This window comes from Ursus americanus, chromosome 1 (assembly GCF_024610735.1).
Source record: "Ursus americanus isolate L20-20 chromosome 1, mUrsAme1.1.p, whole genome shotgun sequence".
NCBI classification, from domain to species: domain Eukaryota; kingdom Metazoa; phylum Chordata; class Mammalia; order Carnivora; family Ursidae; genus Ursus; species Ursus americanus.
In genome coordinates this window covers 13,742,153-13,763,936 of record NC_142127.1, presented here as the reverse complement: position 1 = coordinate 13,763,936, position 21,784 = coordinate 13,742,153, and the positions used below count along the sequence as shown (strand labels likewise).

The window sequence follows — 21,784 nt, the reverse complement described above, 5'->3', positions numbered from 1 at the left end:
GGCGGGGGGGGGGTGCTAAATGGGGGAAGGAGGTGTACCCTGCGTCTGTGGTCTGCTGAGTGGAGCAGAGCTTGGGAGTAAAAGGCATTATTATGGGAAGCTGTCAAGGTACTGGCTTTAGTGATTTGTTGGGGCCAGATGTGTTGTGTCTGCAGAGATGGGGTGCCCTGTACTGGATGAGGGTTATTTCTGTCCCTTTTCCGTCTTTCCGCACCGGCCACCCCTTTTTTTGTGTTGGTGTTTCGAGATTTGTAGCATAACCGCACGGCGAATCTTCGTTTCGTCTGTGTCCCTGGATTGGGGTGACTCGGGAGTTCGGTGTCGCTTTTTCCCAAAGTTGTAGGGTCGGGAGCGCTGAAGTGCCCTGGCAAAGAGGAGGGAGGCTGTGAGGAGCCGGCTCCAGGTGTTGTCACGTTTACATCAATCAGAGACTCAAAGCCGAGAGGGCAACAGTTAGGTCAGCGGGTAACTACGGAGGCACCTGGGTACCGGCTGTGGGGCCCTTTGCCCCGAGTGCACTGTTGAAGGCCGCCGGATGCGTTTCTGCCAGAGACACTCCTAGCTCACCGCTAGAAGTGGGGTGAAGGAGGTGCAAGCAGCGAGGTTCCAGTAGCGGCTCCGCTTTTCGCATAGTCTAAGCACTGAGGAGCAAGTGAAGGGAAGCTGTCCAAATCGCCGGAGTGGCGGTGAGACGGAGGAGGAGATGCCAGGACTGCTGTTATTAATATTCTAGTCTTGGTCACCTCTCCTGGCTTGTGGTCTCTCTCTTCTCTTCCCTTTCCTCCTCATTTCCCTCACATATGTTTCACACAGGTGGTGAGGATTGCTCAATGCCTTAAAGCTCCCCCTCCATTCACTGGAGTGAAGGTTGCAGTTTTTACAAAGCAGTTGTTTTCTTAAACTAGTCGCTTTGCTCCCTACCCTGAGATCAGTATGAACTACTGAAACATTTATATTGTATTATCTGCCCCTTTCCCTTACATCTTTGTCCTCTGCTCCCTCCAACACACACCACAAGGTAGCAACTGGTTAGCAGATTATAAAAATAATTTTAGGAGAGGAGCATGGATTTAACATCCTCTTTCAAGCTGACAGCCCTTAAATTTCATTAACAAGCCGCCGAGCCTCTCTACTGCTCTTGGAATGATGCTTCCAATAAGAATGATTAGTCAGGTGAGAGTCCCCACATGAAATCTTTGCTCACTACCCTGTGACACCAGCTGGTTACTTGAGGTGCTGCAAACTGCTCCGTACCCGTGGAGGTGGGGAGGGAGAAGCAGAGCAGAGCACACAGTCTCTGAAAATGATATGTAAACACTGGACAAGCTGCCTATGCACAGTAAAGCCTTTTGTCAGGACTAATCGGGTACTTAAAATTCATCTGAAGAGAGAGTCAAGCTTGAATCCGTTTTTCTTGTGAGCGTGCATTTTGGTTTATGGCCACTTCAGATTCAGGGAGTGGCCATTTGCAGAACTCTTGTTTTAATTGAGTTTTTTAAGTGCCTTTCTGAACATTTACATGATTTTAAAATGTCAATGGTATGCATATTATGCTTGAGTTAGAATGAAAGAGATAGATTTTGCCAGGGGAAGGAAAGCAGAGTGAAATATCCACGGCAGCATCCCATGGAAGGTTTTCCAAACACTCCTAGAAAATATCTTTATCTAGCATATTCTTTGTCTGAAGCTTGACCTATGAAATGATGACCAGATAATGTGAATGATTGTCATGATTGCTTAAACTACTTGCTCTAAGAGTACTAAGTTTTTATTAACAGGATTAGTCATTGTGGTCTGATGCTGCAATTGTCAGACAACTCTCCTGTGGTACTAGCAATAATACCCCCAAATAGACCTGAGTGATTGTTCTGGTTTCCGTTTTTCTTTAAAAAAAAAAATCACAAATTTAGGTAAAAATAGAGCTTTATGAAGTCCTACCTGATGGTTAAATAGGGGGTGTATTCCAGGTAATCACTCACTGTGTATTGATTTTGAGTGATTTAAGCTTTCAAATGTTGCCAGAAAGGTCTTTGGCTTTTCATAGTAGAGATTTTGATGAAATCTCAAAAACGCCCTTGTCCTGAGGCCATCAGCACCTGTTTCCACGTATGGAACAGTAGGAGACTGTGGTCTTTCCTCTGGGTGAAATTGTTATGAATCCTATAATTTGGTGGTGGTTTTGGTCCTTTAGCGAGCTTGACCCCCCTGTTTCATCTCATCCGTGACTCTCCTCTGGGACATGGTGCCAAGACAAGAGTCACTTCTTCTTCAGGGAGAAGCAGCAATAAGAATAGCAGGGACTATGTGCTTTTATTAACATTCTGAATCATTGGAAATATTTTTTTTTTATCATTTTAGTAGTCTTCCCTTTAAAGCTTCATTGATTAAATGTTTATGAAAGTTATTTTTGTTGGTTTCATAACACTCCACATTTATGAAATATCTAGATAGATGATTTATTATGGGTAGATACAGTCATTCTGTATATGATCAATATCCCACTTTACATTGAGGGATCTAAAATCTTAAGTGACAAGTTGTAACTTACTGTTTTTAAAAAATCACTTCCTGAATGCTTGCCATGTGCAGAGTACTGTCCTCTGGACTGGTAACGTTTATTAAATACATTTTTCTACTTGATTGTCAAAGAAACTTTTTGAATTAGGTCCTGTGCTTATTCCCATTTTAGAGATGAGAATACAGAGGATTAAAGAAACTAATCAAACTTGTCTTCATAAGTGGTGAAGGTGGCACTTAACCCCAGTCTGTGATACCTAAGATAAGATATGGTCATTGAATTCTAAAGCCCCACCTTCTAACTTCTACCCAATTACAGTTCAGTGCATTGTCATTAACCTAATACAAAATAATTGCAAATATTTTGTGTGTACAGATTTACTTTGAATATAAAATGAACGAAGAATTTGCTTAAAGCTTCGATTATAAATGTAAATGATAGCTCTTGAAATGTTTAAAGTTAACTTAATATCTCTTCCATTGGTGGAAATAATATAAGAAGAACCAGGTAGGTCCTGATAAGTACAGGAACTTAAAAAAAAAAAATCTTGGTAATGATGGGACTTTCAGTGTTTCTTAAGTGAGTACCTTTTTATAGTTAGACCTGGTTTAGAATTTGCCCACATTGCCACCAGGTGGCACCCTTCTGCTGAATCCAATGGGTAAAAATATTTCCTAAAATGTTTGGTGGTCCTCTCAGCTCCAAAAAACCAAACCAAAACAAACTAAAACAAACAACAACAAAACAACAACAACAAGAAAAAAAACCCAAACAAAACAAAACAAAAAACTAAGCAGACAAAATAAAAACCACAACCCTACTTTTTGAAGTATGATTAAAAAGTATATTTTTATAAGCAACAATTTGGCAGCAAAGACATCATTAGTTATGCATTTCTCTCTAAAAAACACATTCTGGTGGAAAACCAATCTCTTCCGGTTCAGTATGCAGCAGTTTCTTGATGAAATAATTTATGGACAAGACTTCAGTTAAATATGTAATATGCAAAAATGCCTTATGCAAAATATCTATTGTACTTTTCACTTTTAGGTAATATTATCCCAAAATGTTACCATACAGAAATTAGGATTCAGACTTTTTATTTCAAGTTTGGTGAGGCAAACTTGATTAAAATTTTTAAGTGTATTCTTAATGAAAACTTACCAAAAGTTTATTCTCCCATGTTTCCCTGACAAATATAAAAAGATGTCATAATTTAGTCTATAAACTATTTGCTTCTAACACAGAACCTCAAAAGTGGCTTTTAGAAATCGTGTTGAAAAAAAATTAATAGACCATTTATTACTCTTTGTTCAATATAACATATAGTATTTAATTGATGGGAGAGTTCTTTGTGATTTGGTTTACAAAAGATTATTTAGATTGGGTAAAGGTGTGATGTAGAAGTCCTTATGACTTAGGAGATATTATACATTTTCTACTATCCCTTAATTTCTTATTACACATATAATGTGTATCTTATAATATGTATATATGACATTTTATCTACCGAGTTTAGAACATACTACAAAACATCCCTTGCTTGTAAGCTTCTAATCTCTCTGTTTATTTCAGGGACTGAGCAAATTGCACATTTAAGAAAAATTAAACTATATAAAAACAAGTTAAAGACAATTGTATTATTAAATATTAATGCTGTGTTATCTTATGAAGTGCATTACGTTAGAAACAAAACACTGAAACCAAATTTCTCCCAGCCCGAGTAAAAAAGAAAGCTATTTAAAAATTTTGGTTCATTGAGTCATTTATGATTACATATGTTACTATTATCTGTGGTTTACGCACTAGAAACCACAGATTCAAGTTCGTATCCCAGCTCCACCAGGCATCACTGCTTTCTTGGGCAGGGTAACTTATTTTCTATATTTCATTTGTGAATGGAGGTTGACTACAGATCCTTTACATGTTTGTTGTAAGAATTAATATGTGAAGAAGTAATGTGTGAAGGCTTTTGAACAAAGTGTGCTCTCATTCCCTAGTCTGCGAATAGGAACCTAGAAGGGGGGGGAAAGGCTTAAAGGATCATTGAGCCACGTACAACTGGGTATGTTATTTTAACATTTTACAAAACATTGCATTGCTCAGTACACATTTGTATGATTACATATGAGGTTGCACATACACATGCATATTATATTAATATATATTGTTTGGTTTGGACGTCAGGGCTGATTTGGCAAACACACAGACTTCAAGATACTCTATTACATCTCTGCTTCCGTTCCGTCAAAGCTCACTCCTTTACCATCCTACTCTGTAAGGGGCCAAACTGGAAGTAAACATTGGGTGATTCTCACGAGCAGGTGAATTAGCTGCAGAATAGGTTGCATTCTGTTTTCAGTGTAAGACACCTCCTAAGGTAATGAGCATGGAGAAAGGGGCTGTTTGAAGTCCTCTTTAATATTTAAGTTAATACTTCACATTTGGCATTCCAAGTATAAAGCGGACTCCATATATTTTCATACTTGCTGAGTGTCTTTGCATGTGTTCCAGTCAAGTTCATGTTTTACTGCAACATTATACAATAGCCCCACCCCCACCCCCATTCGTTATTCACTTTCCCTGATTTCAGGTTCCTGCTGTCAGCTGAGATCCCAGAAACAGATGATCCTCTGTTGGAGGTAGTGTCAGGAGGTCAGGATCTAGCCTCACACTCAGTCCATCACTCACCTCACTTCATTTCCTCACGTAGGCATTTTATCTTCTCACATTGTCATCATCATCATCATCAGGGCGAGTACAGTATAATAAAATGAGAGCTCACATTCACATAACTTTCATTACAGTATATTATAATAGTTCTATTTTGTTAGCTCTTAATCTCAGACTGTGCCTAATTTATAAATTGAACTTTATCATAGTTATGTATATATAGGAAAAAACATGATATATAAAGGATTCAAGAGTATCGGAGGTTTCAGGCATCCACTGGGGGTCTTGGGATATATCCCTCGTGGGTGAGGAGGGATGACTAAGGAGGGCATAACCTAAGACATGCATCAACTAGGAAAGTTGGAAGCTTATCTCATCCGAAGACCTGTAAAAGGTCCCCCAAATGGGCAAATAAATAATGGACTGTAAAGATCTTTATAAACACATGTCCTCCTATAAATTTAGAAGTGTTTCTACTCTGGCGTATGCCCTAGTGTATGTTTTGTTTTGTTTTGTTTTTTTAAATATTTTTTTATTATGTTAGTCACCATACAGTACATCCCTGGTTTTTGATGTAAAGTTCGATGATTCATTAGTTGTGTATAACACCCATTGCACCATGCAATACATGCCCTCCCCACCACCCATCACCAGCCTATCCCATTCCCCCATCCCCTCCCTTCTGAAGCCCTCAGTTTGTTTCTCAGAGTCCATAGTCTCTCATGCTTCATTCCCCCTTCTGATTACCCCCCTTTCTTTATCCCTTTCTTCTCCTACTGATCTTCCTAGTTCTTATGTTCCATAGATGAGAGAAACCATATGATAATTGTCTTTCTCTGCTTGATTTATTTCACTTAGCATTATCTCCTCCAGTGCCCTAGTGTATGTTTTAAAGTTTGTACTGGCTTAATCCACAAGCTTGTTGGCAATAGGCAATCTTTGTTTGCATTTTCCTAACTAGACAGCCCCTGTTCTCCAAGGCTTTTAAACTGTACAGCCTCCACCCCCCACCTGCTAGGAATTCTTCTCACTTATTATTTATTAACTAAAAGGAATGCCTGTTACTTCCAGTATAAGGAAAAGCGAGAAATAGATTTAGTGGGGAGGATGGGGTGCTCAAGAGAGAGCTCTTGTGGATTCATTTTTGTGGAGCTGTCCTGAATCCTCAGGGTTTCAGACATACTTTATGTAATGGTAAATGTAACACTCACTGCTGGGCAAAATTCAGAAAATTTGCTTTTATCCGAAACTGATAAAACATTTTACTTCAAACTGTCCTGTTCATAATTGATGTTAACAGTCCCCCTTATAATATCTTCCATATAATAAAAAAAAATGATTTTCATTTTCTTTTCAAGGTTGGCATGCCAGTTTGTTTGAAAGTGGCTGAAACATTAATAATTTTTAAAACCCACTTTGAGATAATATGCTAATTCCATTAACCAGAATAGTATATTCTACAGTGTTTTTGGAATTGCCAAATGATATTCAGATTTAATTATATTTTGGGGAGAGGCAACATGATGTCAGTCTGTCAGAACAGATTTCATATTGAATCTTTCTTCTACCATTCACTATGCAATCTAGGTCAGACTAATCCCTCTAAAACCATTTCTTCATCTTTAAAGGAAGAAGGTGGTGAGAATGTTGCAAGAATTAGAGACAGTCTGTATGATGGACTTGCATAACATCCTGTCAAAGATAAGAGTTTAGTATTTTTATTCTTGTACTACTATGTTTCGAGATTATCAGAGATTATTTCATGTTTTTTTTTTTAAGATTTTATTTATTTATTTGACAGAGAGAGAGACAGCCAGCGAGAGAGGGAACACAAGCAGGGGGAGTGGGAGAGGAAGAAGCAGGCTCCTAGCAGAGAAGCCTGATATGGGGCTCGATCCCAGAACTCTGGGATCACGCCCTGAGCCGGAGGCAGACGCTTAACGACTGCGCCACCCAGGCGGCCCTATTTCATGTTTTAAAAAGGCAATTTTCCACTTACCTTAATGAAAATGCTGAATATATGTATGTATGGGTGTGGACACAAAACAAGCATACACCACACACATATACATATACACACTTATGATCTAAATGTCTGGGGTATTTTAGAGTTAGATTATTACAGAGCATTAGGAGGAAATCATTTGATAACAACCTGACTGATTTTTGCTATTTTAGATGATAACCTGTTTTCCCGAAAGACTTAGGATCTTCTTTGAAGTGTTCATGGTTTAATATTCTCTTTCCGGAAGTTTGGTTTCGAGAAATGACTGACTTAGAAATTCTTTGCATATAGGAGCTGATGATATGTTGAGTTGAAATTTAAGAAAAGTTAGTTGAGTGCATAATCAAAACTGACTCTACGTCTGAGAGAGCCAAGCCAAACTGTGTATTCTCCAGCCAAGTTGAATATTATCTGACTTTCATATTATCACAATTTATCATTCTTCCTGCTTTTCTGAGGTCAGTACAAAAACTTGTGCATCAGGTTATAAGGTAGAAAATGAGGAAAAGTGAGGGAAAAAGGCATTTTTATTATCTTTATTCTCACCCCCTTTTTGAGATCTAAATGAAGATTCAATTTCTTACACCATCTGAAACCCTCTGCTCTGAAAACAATATGACAAACCTGAATTTTATAATTGAGAACTTGAATGGCAGGCTCTCCTGTGATTTATTTTCAAATAATGGACCAGAGAGACCTCTTGAAGTTGCATTAATAATGCTTGCACAGGGTTAGCCGTAGGCCTTTCCTGTTATTGATACTTGGGTTTACTTTTGGCAGGAGGAATCAAGTAAGTGAAAACTCTTGATATTCTCACTTCTGTTAATCACATCTCACTTCCAGGAAGGGTTTTAATATGAGCTAATGAATGCAAGCAATGGCTATTTTTTTTTCCACTTCACATGTTTTGAAACAAGTGCCAGAAAGTCTTTTTTCTTTTTCTTTTTTTTCAAAGCGACCTTTTAAATCAATGTCTCACCAACTTGCCCCCTGATTCTTCTTCACACCAGATCAAAGATCAAGAGTCAAGACACCTTCTGAATAGAGGTCAGAAATGTATCTTTTCAAGAAGAAAGATACAAAAATCACAAAATGTAGAAACAGGTAGTTTGTTAGATAGATTAGTATATAGTTTACCTTTCTTAGTGTCTGAGTTTATGAATAGATTGTCTGTCTACTCCACTACCTTCTATGGATTTTTAAGGGGAAAGACTGTACATTTTATTTGTTTGTTTCTTTTCTAGAGTACCGTGAAGGGATTATAAGAGAATTATTCCTTTCCTCCGATCCTAGGAGTTATGTGTTTCACTTTTTGACAGTCATATTGGCAGTGACCGGTGGGTGTGAACTGAACCTGGAGTTGATATGGAAGAGACCCCCCCTTGTTTACCTTTACGGAGGTTGCTTATTAGTGTCCTGAGAGGAGATTTACCCAACATTAGTGCCACAGTGGCATTGTAAGCAGTTTCTTCTGCATCTGCCATCCCTTCCGAATGTCTGTTTGCTTACAGGGTCAGTGCCTCTTATGTTACGGGATGGTAATCTTGATACCTTTGTCTCCAGTTGTGCCTGTGTCATGTCCAAATCCAAATCCATTTCCTCCCACTTCTCTACATTTCTGAGATTGGTCTCTGGCCAGGATTGATTCCCTGATGTCTAAACTACTGTGATGTCCACAGGAGTTTTGCCTTTTCACATTCTTCCTTGACATAGCCATCAGGTCGTAAATGATGATAGCATTTTGAGAAAGTATTCTGATTGCTGAATCTAATGTCTTTGTTTTCAGAACAGGAGATATCCAATGGAGCGATGAAGTGTCTTGTCCCAGGTCACACAGTCGGCTAGAATCAAGAGGCAGTACTTGATTCTGGGCCTCTTCTCTTACGGCCAGTGTGTATCCTGCTGCCAGAGTCAGCTGTTGATATAGCACCTTTGTTGGTGTGTTGGTGACACATCTGCCTTGTTAGCACTTGACAGCAGAGTAACTGTCCCCCAAAAAAATGTCCTTAAAATTCTTGAATCTGTAGGCAAAACTCACTTGACATTCCTTGGTTTCTCCTTGGTTCTAGGCTAGTGGTCCTTAGACTTTTAGTACTTGGCCACAAAACTTCAGAGAACCATATATGCATCTTCTCCAACTTCCCATGACAAGAAGTCACCTCAGTGCCATAAAGCCATTTTGGAAGTAAACTGAAATCCACTGTTCTAAGGACATGCCAGCAGCTTCAATCACACATGCAGACACTGGCATTCTTAAACTCTTCCCCTCAGCATGAATAACTTCTCGTTGATCTGTACCCTCAGCATTTGAAATTCCACTTCAGTAGTGAATAGACAGACTAGTGACTGGATGACTCTCTCCTTCAGAAAGGAGGGGTTTACTTAGGAACTCTGGAAAGCATGTGAGTGAATTAGGGAGCTTCCTTGAGAAGTTAGTAGAAACAACAGGCTTCTGAGTCACTGCATTTCTTGGAAGGTAAGGCTGTTTCTAGAAGCTGTGATAATTTTGCCCATGAACCAAGTTCCAATATAAGTCCTGAGAAACTTTTATATGCAAAACAAATAAGAATTTTTGAGGGACACAGAATTCTTTATAGTGGGAAGAACTAGGGCTTTCTCTTCATTTAACCTCAGATTAAATTCTATTTACCATGTTGAGCAAGTTACCCGATCTCTCTCTGAATTTAATATTTCACCTGGAAATGGAATGATGCCTACATTGCAGAATTGTTCTGATGATTAGCCGTGAGATAGGTTTATTATCCAGGAGGCACTGAAAAAATGGCAGTGTGTATTTATTTACTTTTTTGTTTTTTATATGTATTGGGCTACTATCCCAGACAGAGGCAATGTGATGGGAAATCAAGCTACACTGGATGTTGAGGTTCCCAAATGTTGGAAATACCAGCTTTAAACCTTATTTCTCCATTGATTTGACCAAAATTCAGAGCACCTTTAATATTAAACTCCTAATTTTGTTGATATGGAGATTATATGGAAGCATCCTGGCTCCAAAGCAAACATGGATTAGGGGTTAATTAAGAAAATATATGGCATCCACTTTTATATTACTTATTAAGTACAGCACAACCAACAGGGTTTGCATTTTGAAGGTGGACAACTGAATATGCATTTGGTTTTCCTGAATTTTTTTTTTCTTTTCCCATCCCATAGCTAAATTCTCTTCTCATGCTTATAATGCATTCTACATTTGGAGTGCTGCTTTATTCCTACTCAGAGCTGTAGTCCTTGGGCTGTAACAGCGAATCCAAAAAAAACTAATACAGAATCACAGATGGTGCAAATATTTGAAAATAGGTAAATACAATCTAGGATTAGCTGCTTGGGCTGAGAAATGTCAGCTTGATATTGCTTATTGGTCACATAAGGCAGTTTTAGTTAAGGGAAAACCCAGGACAAAAGCATCGTGATATAAAATTGCTGGTCTAGAGCTGTGCAACATAACAAGCCCATAATTGTTATATAAACTCTAAAATGAGTCACTCTAAAAAGGAAAGGTGTTTTGGAGAGGTCACCAAGTACCAAGAGGTTATACAGGGGATAAAAAATTAAGCAGATAACATAACATGGAACTGCTGGATAGTACCATCTGCTGACTTCCATTTAAAGCCAATTTTTAAAGAGAAAATATCCATTCTTATGGGTATGCTGTAGGTAGGCATATATTAAATGACCTGAGCGTGAGAACTAATAGTCAAATTGCCAGCATCAAATGCATGGATGGTGCTTATTGGTTATATGTGCTGTGTATCCCTACTTCTGACCGACAGTTTGAAATAATGCAATCTAATTTTCCTTCAGTTTTGCCCTTTTAAGAGATAAAGTTCTTATTAAAAGATCTGAGAACCAAGTATGATGATTAAGTCACCTCATTTACTGATAAGACGATGGGGAATGATAAAGCCATTCTTGAAGACTTGTTCAAGGTCATACCAGTGATGAATTTGGTAGATCAGAAACCCAAGCTTTTCCCTCCTAGGTTGGGAGTTGGCGTGAGACTCATTCAATCATTAGGATCATAGAAATCATTTTTGATTGGATGTATTGATATCAGATGAAGAAAAAGTGAATGAGAATTAAAATAGAACGTTTCCAGTTGGTCTTAAAGTTTTTCTTTTTTTAATTGATTTTTTTTTCCAGGCAGGTATAATAAAATTAGATCTGTTATATGGATTGTATCTGGAAGGATCAAGGAGCGGGTGGTCACATGTGGTTGGATGGTTGGATGAAGCCTAAATTTTCTGCCATTTCTCATTCTCAGAAGAAGTGGCAGAGAATAGGAAGGCCTACTGCAGATCATATGTGAAGGTCTGTAGAATACAGCACTGATCCCTCTCAAAGTATATGTTCACAAGTAAAAAATCCTGGCTCTCATTTAAATATATAGTGAACTTACGGTGAAAATGTGGAGTGAAAACTTAACTTATTAATAAAGGAACCATGAAGATGGTAAAGCTGGTTCAAAGAGTGTTTCGAGGAGAGAGATTTGTATAGTCACTCAGGAAAGGAGTGCCGTACAATGTTTGCAAAATTAGATACACAACTGGTTAATATCTGACGGAGAATTTAAATCATAACTTTTGTGGTTATGTATAGCAGACCAGAAGTGTTTTGCAACTTCTCTATCTTCTACAATTAATGTTTAAGTTTAGATTGTAGATTTATGGCAAAAGCAAATGGTAAGTGTAAGAAAGGTGTCTTTTCCTAAAATTGTATAATGTTTGTGTGGGCTGATTAGACAATGACTCAGCCTGACAATGAAAATACGGACAGGCAGTTGTACTTCAATTTTATTTCCAAGTTTTCAAAAAATTTTCTTAACATCCCCTAACTCACAAAAATGGTGCCATCTGGGTCTACACTTGATGTCACAGCCAACTTCTTAGGCAATTTTATCAAAGCTTTCTACGAGCCCCGTGGAGCTTCAGGTGTCAGATCTGATTCACCTGCAGTGAGGTCCTGGAATGCAGCCAGGCAGCCAGCACGGTCTGCCGGGTTCATCCCAACAAATTGGTCCAGGTGTTTTTGAGGGGTGGAAGAGAACAACTTGATAATTTCAAATAGCTGTTTGAGGAAACGATGAAGTAGAATAATTGCACACAAGGCGGTGAAAAGCCGTTCTTGAAGATCCAGCAAAATAAGGTTTCGATCAAGTTGTGTGGTGATGATTGTCCCTAGAAGATGGCTGCCTTCAGAGCTGCTCTTAGGAGGAGATACTGTACCTATCCACACAGTCTGATTTAAGACACGCATGCGTTTTCCTTCCCTTGACACTCACTTTCTTTATTGCCAGTCAAGAAATAGCTTCTTCTCATCCATCTGCATATATTTGGAATTCTACCATGTCTTTCTTTGTTCCTTTGATGGCAACCAAGGGGTGGTAACAACTTACGTATGACTTGAATGTACTTGTCTCTGTGTGATTGTTTTGTATGGTCTGTCTTGAGAATTGACATTTAGGGGCCATAGAAAATGCAGGCCTTATGAATATGAAGGGGGAGGGGCAGGAAGAAAGAAACATAGAAATGGGTCTGGAAATCTCAAGAGAGAATCACGACTTGCACATGAAGCAAGCTACTTCCGTAATTAGCCCTCTGTTTTCTAGTCTGGGTTTAAAAAAAAAAGAAAAAAAGTGTTTGATGAATATTTGTGTACTGCGTGCAAAGGGGTTTGTGAGTGTGGGGTTGAAACCATCTTATTGAATTATTAAAACTTGTTTTCCTGAAATATCTTTTACTACCTGTGGAAAGCTTTTAGATCAGCATTGTCCAATAGTACATTCTGGAATAATAAAAATGTTCCATATTATGTGCTTTCCAGTGTGGCACTCATCAGCCACATGTGGTTATTGAACACTTGAATTATGGCTAGTGTCACTAAGCAACTCATTTCCAATTTCATTTAGTTTTAATTAATTTAAATTTAAATAGCCATATGTGACTGGTGGCTACTATATTATTTCTAGACCTTTGTTTTTCAAACTTTAGCATGCATAGAAGTACCTTGGAGATGATATAATGTAGCAGATTCTAACCCAGGGAATCTGGAACGAGTTCCAGGATTCTTCATTTACAACATGATGCTTTCTCTGTGGACCATACTCTAAGTAAGGCTTTATTTCTCAACAGCAAAGATTCTTGCTTGAATTTTAATTTATGACTTTACCTAAGCTGGCACCTGTCATAGAAGATAAGTCTGGAAGCCTATAGCAAAATTACAAAGTATAGCTTTAGAAATATAAAAGGAAAATAGTTTTAGTGATGAAATCATTGGCATTTTTACTGTAATTGAAAGCTAAAATTTTGGGCACGTAGTATTCCTATATACTACGCAAAGGTTAGGTGCTTCTGTCTCCTCTAAATCTCACCATAAACTCTATGTAATAGATACAACTTCTACTCCAGTTTTGGAAATAAGAAGCTGGGAATATTATATTATCAATTGCTTTCCTTTATTGAATTGAAGTTAAAAGATTTATTTGATATTTACGTGATACTAAATGATTGAAATTATAGTAAATAATCTGGGTGCAGCTGATCAGTAAATCATAATTTGATTCTCTTCCGTAGATAATAGTAATAATAGACTAGTAATTAATAATTCTCATCAGAACCCTGTGCAATTTATTATTGTTTCCTTAAAGATGAGGAAACTGAGGGATAGAGAGATAAAGTAATTAGACTAAGTTTGCATGATGTCTAAGTGGCAGAACAAGGTTTTCAACCCTGGCTGTTTGCCTTTAGGGTCCCCAGTCTCATGTGTTCCTCTAGACAACTTCTAGGGTGTCTAGTGAGTATCTTTTGTGTGTCAGGCAATGTGTTAAGAGCATGGTCCCTGTCTTCTGTATGTTCAATGACAAATGGAGCTTACTTTGAAAAATTTAACTATGCATAATTTCATGTTTATGCACAGTATTTTAAAACAGAAAGAAAAATAACACTTTCATGTGTGCACATGTGTATAAACTTCACAATTTAGAGAAGCTTGAAATTGTCTTCCTTGTTACTTCACAATAACCTTGGGCAACAAATTGGCTTCATCATTTTAATGAGTGAAAAGGTGACTGCTTTGGCCTTGGTTATTCAGTAACCTAAGTGTAATATCTAAGCCTTATTTTTCAGAACAACGTTGTCTGTCATTTTGTTTAGTTCAGTGACAAATGTTAACCAAGTGTATTTCTGTATTTCCTGATTTTATTTATTTATTTATTTATTTATTTATTTATTTATTTATTTTTAAAGATTTTATTTATTTATTCGACAGAGATAAAGACAGCCAGCGAGAGAGGGAACACAAGCAGGGGGAGTGGGAGAGGAAGAAGAAGGCTCATAGCAGAAGAGCCTGATGTGGGGCTCGATCCCAGATCGCTGGGATCACGCCCTGAGCCGAAGGCAGATGCTCAACCGCTGTGCCACCCAGGCGCCCCTGTATTTCCTGATTTTAAATAAAGCACACAGCCTTCTTCATTAATTTCTAAGTAACATATTCACGTGATTCAAATATCAGATATCATACAAATAAATGCAATGGAATGTTTCCCTCCTAGAGTTGTTCCCCAGCAACTCAATTTCTCATACGCTCATTCTTAGTTCACTACTACTATTATTTTCAGTTTTTCCTTTGTTCAAGAGAAATTTTCATACATACAAGCTAATCCAACTTTTTCTCCATCTCCCTTTTTATATAAAGGCTAGCATAGACATTTACTTTAAAGTGTATAAGGTTTTTTTTTTTTAAATTTTATTTATTTATTTGACGGAGAGACACAGCCAGCGAGAGAGGGAACCCAAGCAGGGGGAGTGGGAGAGGAAGAAGCAGGCTCCCAGCGGAGAAGCCCGACGTGGGGCTCGATCCCAGAACGCTGGGATCATGCCCTGAGCTGAAGGCAGATGCTTAACGACTGAGCCACCCAGGCGCCCCAAGTGTATAACATTTTTACGTTTTTTATTTTTTTATAAAAACCTGAACAATATCAAAATGATCCTCTGTTTGCTTCACTAATGAATTTTCCTCCTTTATTCATGGTGAATTAGATCTGTGTCTCATAATTGATAAATAGTCTTGGTGCATGTATTTGCATAGTCAGTTATCTCTTTATCTCTCAGTTTCCTCATCTTTAAAATAAGAAAACAGTACTAGCACAGAGTTCTGTTGAGGACTATTATTACATTAATTATCAATCTGAGTATTACTATTATCTATGGAAGGGAATCACATTATGATTTATTGATCAACCACACCCAACAAATTATTTAACATAATTTAAATCATTAAGTATCATGTAAATATCTAATCATGTAACTTTATTAAAGGAAAGTGATTGGTGGTTATTATGGTATGTATGTTTGTGACCAAAAAGATATTTTTTCCATTTATTAGCTGTTCTACGGTGTGAGCTCCTCATTTGTACTTTACTCCTCGGAGTAAAAGTATTTAATTTGAAAAGAAAAAAAAATATTCAGTTTGTTAGCATTCACTTCACTGCTGTACGTGTGTGTGTGTGTGTGTGTGTGTGTGTGTGTGTGTATACTTTTATATAACATTGGTCTCTATACGAGATTCTTTTAACATCTTGAAAAGAGGTTATCTTCCTTCCTATTCCAAGCATTAGACTCAGGAATAAGTGCCAGCCTTTGCAGTCTAAAAATTTGGAGATAATTTTTGAGCATTTCCCTGACTACTTCTCTTTTTTTCTTTGCCTTTTCCACTTCCTTTTTTTTTATGTTGTAAGTCACCATACACTACTTAGTTTTTGATGTAGTGCTCATGATTCATTGTTTGCGTTTAACACCCAGTGCTCATTGCAGTATGTGCCCTCCTTAATACCCATCACCAGGCTAACCCATCCCCCAGCCCTCTCCCCTCCGAAACCCTCAGTTTGTTTCCCAGAGTCCATAGTCTTTCATGGTTCATCTCCCCCTCTGATTTCCCCCCCTTCAGTTTTCCCTTCCTTCCCCTATGATCGTCTGTGCTATTTCTTATATTCCAACAGATAAGTGAAACCATATGATAATTGTCTTTCTCTGCTTGACTTATTTCACTTAGCTTAATCCCCTTCAATCCCATCCATGCTGATGCAAATGGTGGTTATTCATCCTTTCTGATGGCTGAGTAATATTCCATTGTATATATGAACTACATCTTTATCCATTCATCTGTTGAAGGGCATCTCAGCTCCTTCCACACAGTTTAGCTATTGTGGACAATGCTGCTATGAATATTGAGGTGCATGTGGCCCTTCTTTTCACTACATCTGTATCTTTGGGGTAAATACCCAGTAGTGCAATTGGCAGGTCATAGGGTAGCTCAATTTTTAACTTTTTGAGGAATCTCCACACTGTTTTCCAAAGTGCATCCCCACCAACAGTATAAGAGGGTTTCCCTTGTTGCACATCCTCTCCAACTTTGGTTGTTTGCCTTGTCAATTTTTGCCGTTCTAACTGGTGTAAGGTGGTATCTCAGTGTGGTTTTGTTTTGAATTTCCCTGATGGCTAATGATGTTGAACATTTTTTCACGTGTCTGTTAGGCATTTGCATGTCTTCTTTGAAGAAGTGTCTGTTCATGTCTTCTGCCCATTTTTTGCATTTCCCAGACTTCTAAAGACAGATCTATACTCTATGCTTTATTCACGTTAGGGAAATGGGACAATATTTAGAAATTTCAATATAGAATTTTAAACATGCCCTGTGTTTTCTGTAAAAATAAGATTTTGTGTTAGTAGAAGAATGAATGGTATCATGAAGCCAAGTGTCTGCCAAGGGACAGGACCAGCATTGTGAAATACAGTTTCTTGTAATTTTATCAAGGGATCTAGAGACTTAATAAGCGATGTTGAGTACATGTTGTGATTGCATTTTCTTTTATCCTTTGGGATTAACCTAATTTGGGAAATGGGAGGCACCGCTTGAAGGAGCATACTACATTTCATTTACATCTCTTATTTGGCCTGGAAAGGCTGTATGTTGCTTTCAGTCACAATTATTTATTCTCCTAGTGAAGAGGAAGGAAAATAACAATAGTTGAGGAAGAGATGAAAGGCTTTGGCCTTTGCAGAATCCTTTTTTTTTTTAATTTTCAAAGAAAAATTACTTTAATAAATTAGAAATTTATTAATTTTTATGTCCTTACCACCTCATGTAATGAGGAAGCTGAGAACCATTTCAAACTCAGAAAATTGATTTGGTCAAAATATTCCTGTCGTTTCCACCAAGTAGAACTGAAAATTATTAACACACCAGGAAGAAAAATGGTAGTAATGAAATGTTTTATTAGTCCTTTAAGGATGACCAAGCCTTCTACGACTTCAGTACTTTAAAAGGAAGAATTTTTAGTTAGACTATTCTTAACAAAAGGAAAAACAAGGGTTATTTTCCTTATTTCTTTTAAGATTCTGTAAAGATTACAGAGCTATTTAAAATCAAATAACTTCTTTTCTCTGAAAAGTTTTAAAGAAAAATCAATTTTTTACAATACACCTGCTGCATTATGGTAGGACATACTTGGACATACATCTTTGAACACTAAGAAAAAGCATTTAGTTTCTAATGGCTCTGGAAAGTCAAACTACTGAATGAGAGGTGGTTCTTAGGGTTCCGATGAGGCATTAATCCTTGGTGTCCCAACCGAGATATTAGAAGAAGAATGGGGACACAGTTTTAGGGGGGTACCTTGATAGAAACCAAGAAGGCTTTTATATTTTTTTTGTCTCTTTAAATGACCCAGACAAAAAGTGGTGTATGAAACAATGCCAGAAAGATTCTTGATTTCATGTTTTAAAGTCTGAACGAATATGACTTACAATAAACCTTAATATGTTACTAATCACATATTCATGCATACAGTCCGGGTGGTGGTACCATTTGATTTTATCTTGAGGAATCAGCCCTCCTGTGCATTTTAATCCAGCGCCTCTTAGTGTGGACTTATCACTTTTCCAAATTAACCTGAAACCTTAGGTTAGATAATGTAAGTATGGTGGAACAGGGCCGTTTGTCAGGAAGTCAGGGTTCCTTGGGCCCCGGGATGTTAGCGTGTTCAGTGGCGCACAGCAAACCCTCTGTTTTCCCCAGACTAGACTGTCAGAGTCTCATGACCTACCAATGGATAAATTATAAATTTTGCCCCTGGGAAAATTTAACTTTATAATTCTGTGAATAGAAATATGTGCATGTATATAAACACTCAGGATTATGCTCTTCTAAATTAGTATGGAGGGAATGTTTTGCCTATTCACCTCGATATCTTTGAAGTTTAGTGTTTATATTGGAAGGTAACCTGAGGCACTCCTGGTTATAGTAAACAACCAGCCTTTCTTCCTTGTTTCCTTCTTTCTTTCCTTCTTTCCGTAAAGAGACAAGAGGAAATGAGTGAAAAAAATCACTTTCTTCCTCCTGAAAATATGTATCATTTAACAAAAACACCTCACCTTTATTTTGATTTGTGAACACAGAAAATTTGAAGCCACTTTCTAACGTGAAACTGCTTTGTGCTAAGACCTCACGAGGCACATCTGTTTCTTTTATCCTAGACCTTGAAAAACAACTTTCAGACAAACAGTTTTGCTGCAAAAATTCTTCAAATGAGCAGCTTTCATTGTCTTTAAGAAGTTGCAGAGAAAAGTCTGGTGAATTGTTGTGCTAACCTGACAGTGTTCAGAGAGAATCTCAGGCATAATTCTGTTTTGATTATCTTTTGCCTCCTAACCCATTATTCCATCACTTGAAGGCTTAAAACAACGACTGTTTCACTTTTTCACGATTATGTGGGTCAGAAATTCAGGCAGGGTGTGGTGGCAGCTCCCCTGTTCCATTAACTCAGCTGAATTCAGCTAGTAGCTAAGCTAAGCTGAAAGGCAGCGAAGGCTCCATTCATGTCTGGTACTTTGGTGCTGCTTACCATAGCCTTTCGCTCCCTCCACACAGATAATTTGGATTTCTTCACAGCTTGAGTCTTAAGACTTGTTACCAGGTAGTTGTCTTTCAAAAGGGAACACTCCAAGCAGTGAAAGGAGAGATTGCAGATCTCTTAAGGATTAACTGGAGACGTTACAGACCTTCTCTTCTGCCACATTTTATTTTATTGGTGAAAGCAAGACACAGGGTCAACCCATATACAAAAAGGAAAATCAGCTCCTCGTGCCCATTAGAGATGTGTAAAGCATTAGCAGTCATTTCACATCTACCACAGACTACCAAAGAACAGCCAACACAACAGACCGATACGTGGATATAAATATTTACTATATGAGCAGGTGGAGAGTTTAAGGGTGTTTAAATGATGAAAATATTGTAAGGATAGAAGTGGCGCCATGGTGTCAGTCCTGTACTTGGCTGTAGTCCATCAGTGTATGTCCCTTTAGAATGCGAAGGCAGGTGATAATTGATAGAGAATGTCCTTCAAATGCAATGGTTCTTAAAGTATGAGGATTCATATTTTCATTGTGAAATAGAAATATATGTAAAACATTCACCTTTATCCAGGTTACTCATGCAGCATATTTCTTTGGGAATAAATTTAATGTACTCCTTGGTTGAAAATATGATGTGTTCTAAATAAACTTTTAACTTCAGGGAAATTATGACCATCTAGAGTAATTTGGTGCCATAAAGTAAAACATATATCCAGATTTCTGAGAAGGTATGTATTATAAAAGAAAAGGCGATAGAGTGCACAAGAGTTGGTTATTATGGCTATAAAGGTATTTTGATTCTGAGATATAATTAATGAATTCTGCTTCTGTGAAATATTTTATGTTGTCACATTTCATGCTGGAAGAAGCAGCTAAGCTGGGCTTGGTATGTTCCAAAGGTTTCACATGAAGTCAGATTTTTCAGATGGGGAGAAAATGATCTGGGGAGAAAAAAACCTGGGATTTTCAGGAATGCAATAGAATTCTCTATGGAGTATCTTTTTAAATTGTTCCTGTCCCTCCTTAGACAATAGAAGTGCATGGAAACTACCCTGTTCTCAATGGTTTGACTTTTTAAAAATGGGTTCCAGTGCCAAGTGTAGATACTTTTGTTTATGGTATATGTCCCCCTTTATGATAAATTTCCCCTTTATTTACCCCTCGGATCGTGTGAAACTTACTAAGTAAGGGAGAAGGTGGGAAGGCTCTCTCAGAAGATCCCTATATAACGTGACTTGATGGGAATATCCTTTCTTGTGTTTCCCACTCCATACTGCCTGATCTGCCTGAAATACTGCTTCCTACCTCCATCTTTCTTTATTTTCAAGGGAAATGGGAAGGTAGAAATCAAGATGTCCCAAGTGGTCAATTTGACCACCTGAGAAGAGCCGCTTGTACTACTTAGAGCTGAGGCTGCTGCAAGTCCTTTTAGGACAGTGAAACATTTTTAAAGTGCAGACACACCCACAAACATCAACTAAGGAAAAAATAATAACTTACTTGAAGATTTGTCTTGGTATGATGATGTAGGACCTGCACAACTAGTTGTGATCACATTTTAACCTACTCTCTCTTATTTGAAGCAGAAAAAAACATAGAGGAAAATACTGTGGTGTCATGCTACCCCAAAATGCCACATAAGAATTGTCTCTCATTTCTTAGACATAGATTCTTCCTTTTAACGCTCCAAACTGTATGGGGAAAAAAAAATCCTATTCTTCCAAATTGATTATGACTTGTGGTCCTTGGGAAAAAAGCTATGTCTAGCATTTTAAGTGTTCCTATCGTGGTGGTTTAGGCTAAGTACCCTCCAGCCGTAATTCCATAGGACCTTTTTCTCAACTCCATCATACTTTGAAATTGCTTGTTTACTGATCTTTCTCCAAATAACTACATTTCTTAAGGACAGTGACTGGGTTTTCTTAATTCTGCATCATCAATGAGGAAGTTTCAAAAATATTTGTCAATTTGTGTTTGTAGTAGGAATGCTTTGAAGAAAAGGGAGTCTGGCATTTAGGAGAGGGGCACATAGCAATCTTTATGAGGCTGATTAGTATATATACAGTATTTCCCAGTCTATGGATCAAGGATACTAGGCAAGGTGGGCTGATGAGGCCTGGGTGAACTCATTGTGACAGGTGGAATGAATATTTAGTCTTTTGGTATATAATCTCATAGAAAAAATCTAGAGTTAGTTGATGCATAGCAGAAGGACAAGAGCTTCAAAAACTAGATCTAAGAGGTTTTAAAGAAATTTGGAAGAGCATACAGGGGAGAAACAGAGTCCAAAGGTACTAGGCTGGGGTGGGGGTGTGTGTGCCTCATGTGAGCCTCCAAAGGTCTCTACAGAGATAATGCCATTTGAAGACTTCCTGTGGGACCAGGAAGTGGGCAGGGCAAGCCAAGCTGACAGGGTAAGTGTATTGCAACATGAGCTCTAACTTCAAATGCATTCAATGTCTTTGGCCTTGAGGCCCACTCAGGGTGAGAGGATAGGCAACTCAATGACTTTTCTGCTAAGCAATCACAAGAAACTCTATAACACCAAATAAGAAGAATGATGGCCACAAAGGTAGGACCTATCCTGAGGGGCCTCATGGGTCAAAAAGGAAACAGTACATTAAACCCATGTCCTGTCATCTGTATGATGTAAGCTTC

At 37.9% G+C, this 21,784-nt stretch overlaps 1 protein-coding gene across 3 annotated transcripts in view; it reads left to right on the top strand.

The window, feature by feature from the left end:
- Positions 1–21,784, top strand: part of DPP10 (dipeptidyl peptidase like 10) — a 648,232-nt gene that overhangs the window by 26,724 nt on the left and 599,724 nt on the right. The window lies entirely within an intron of this gene.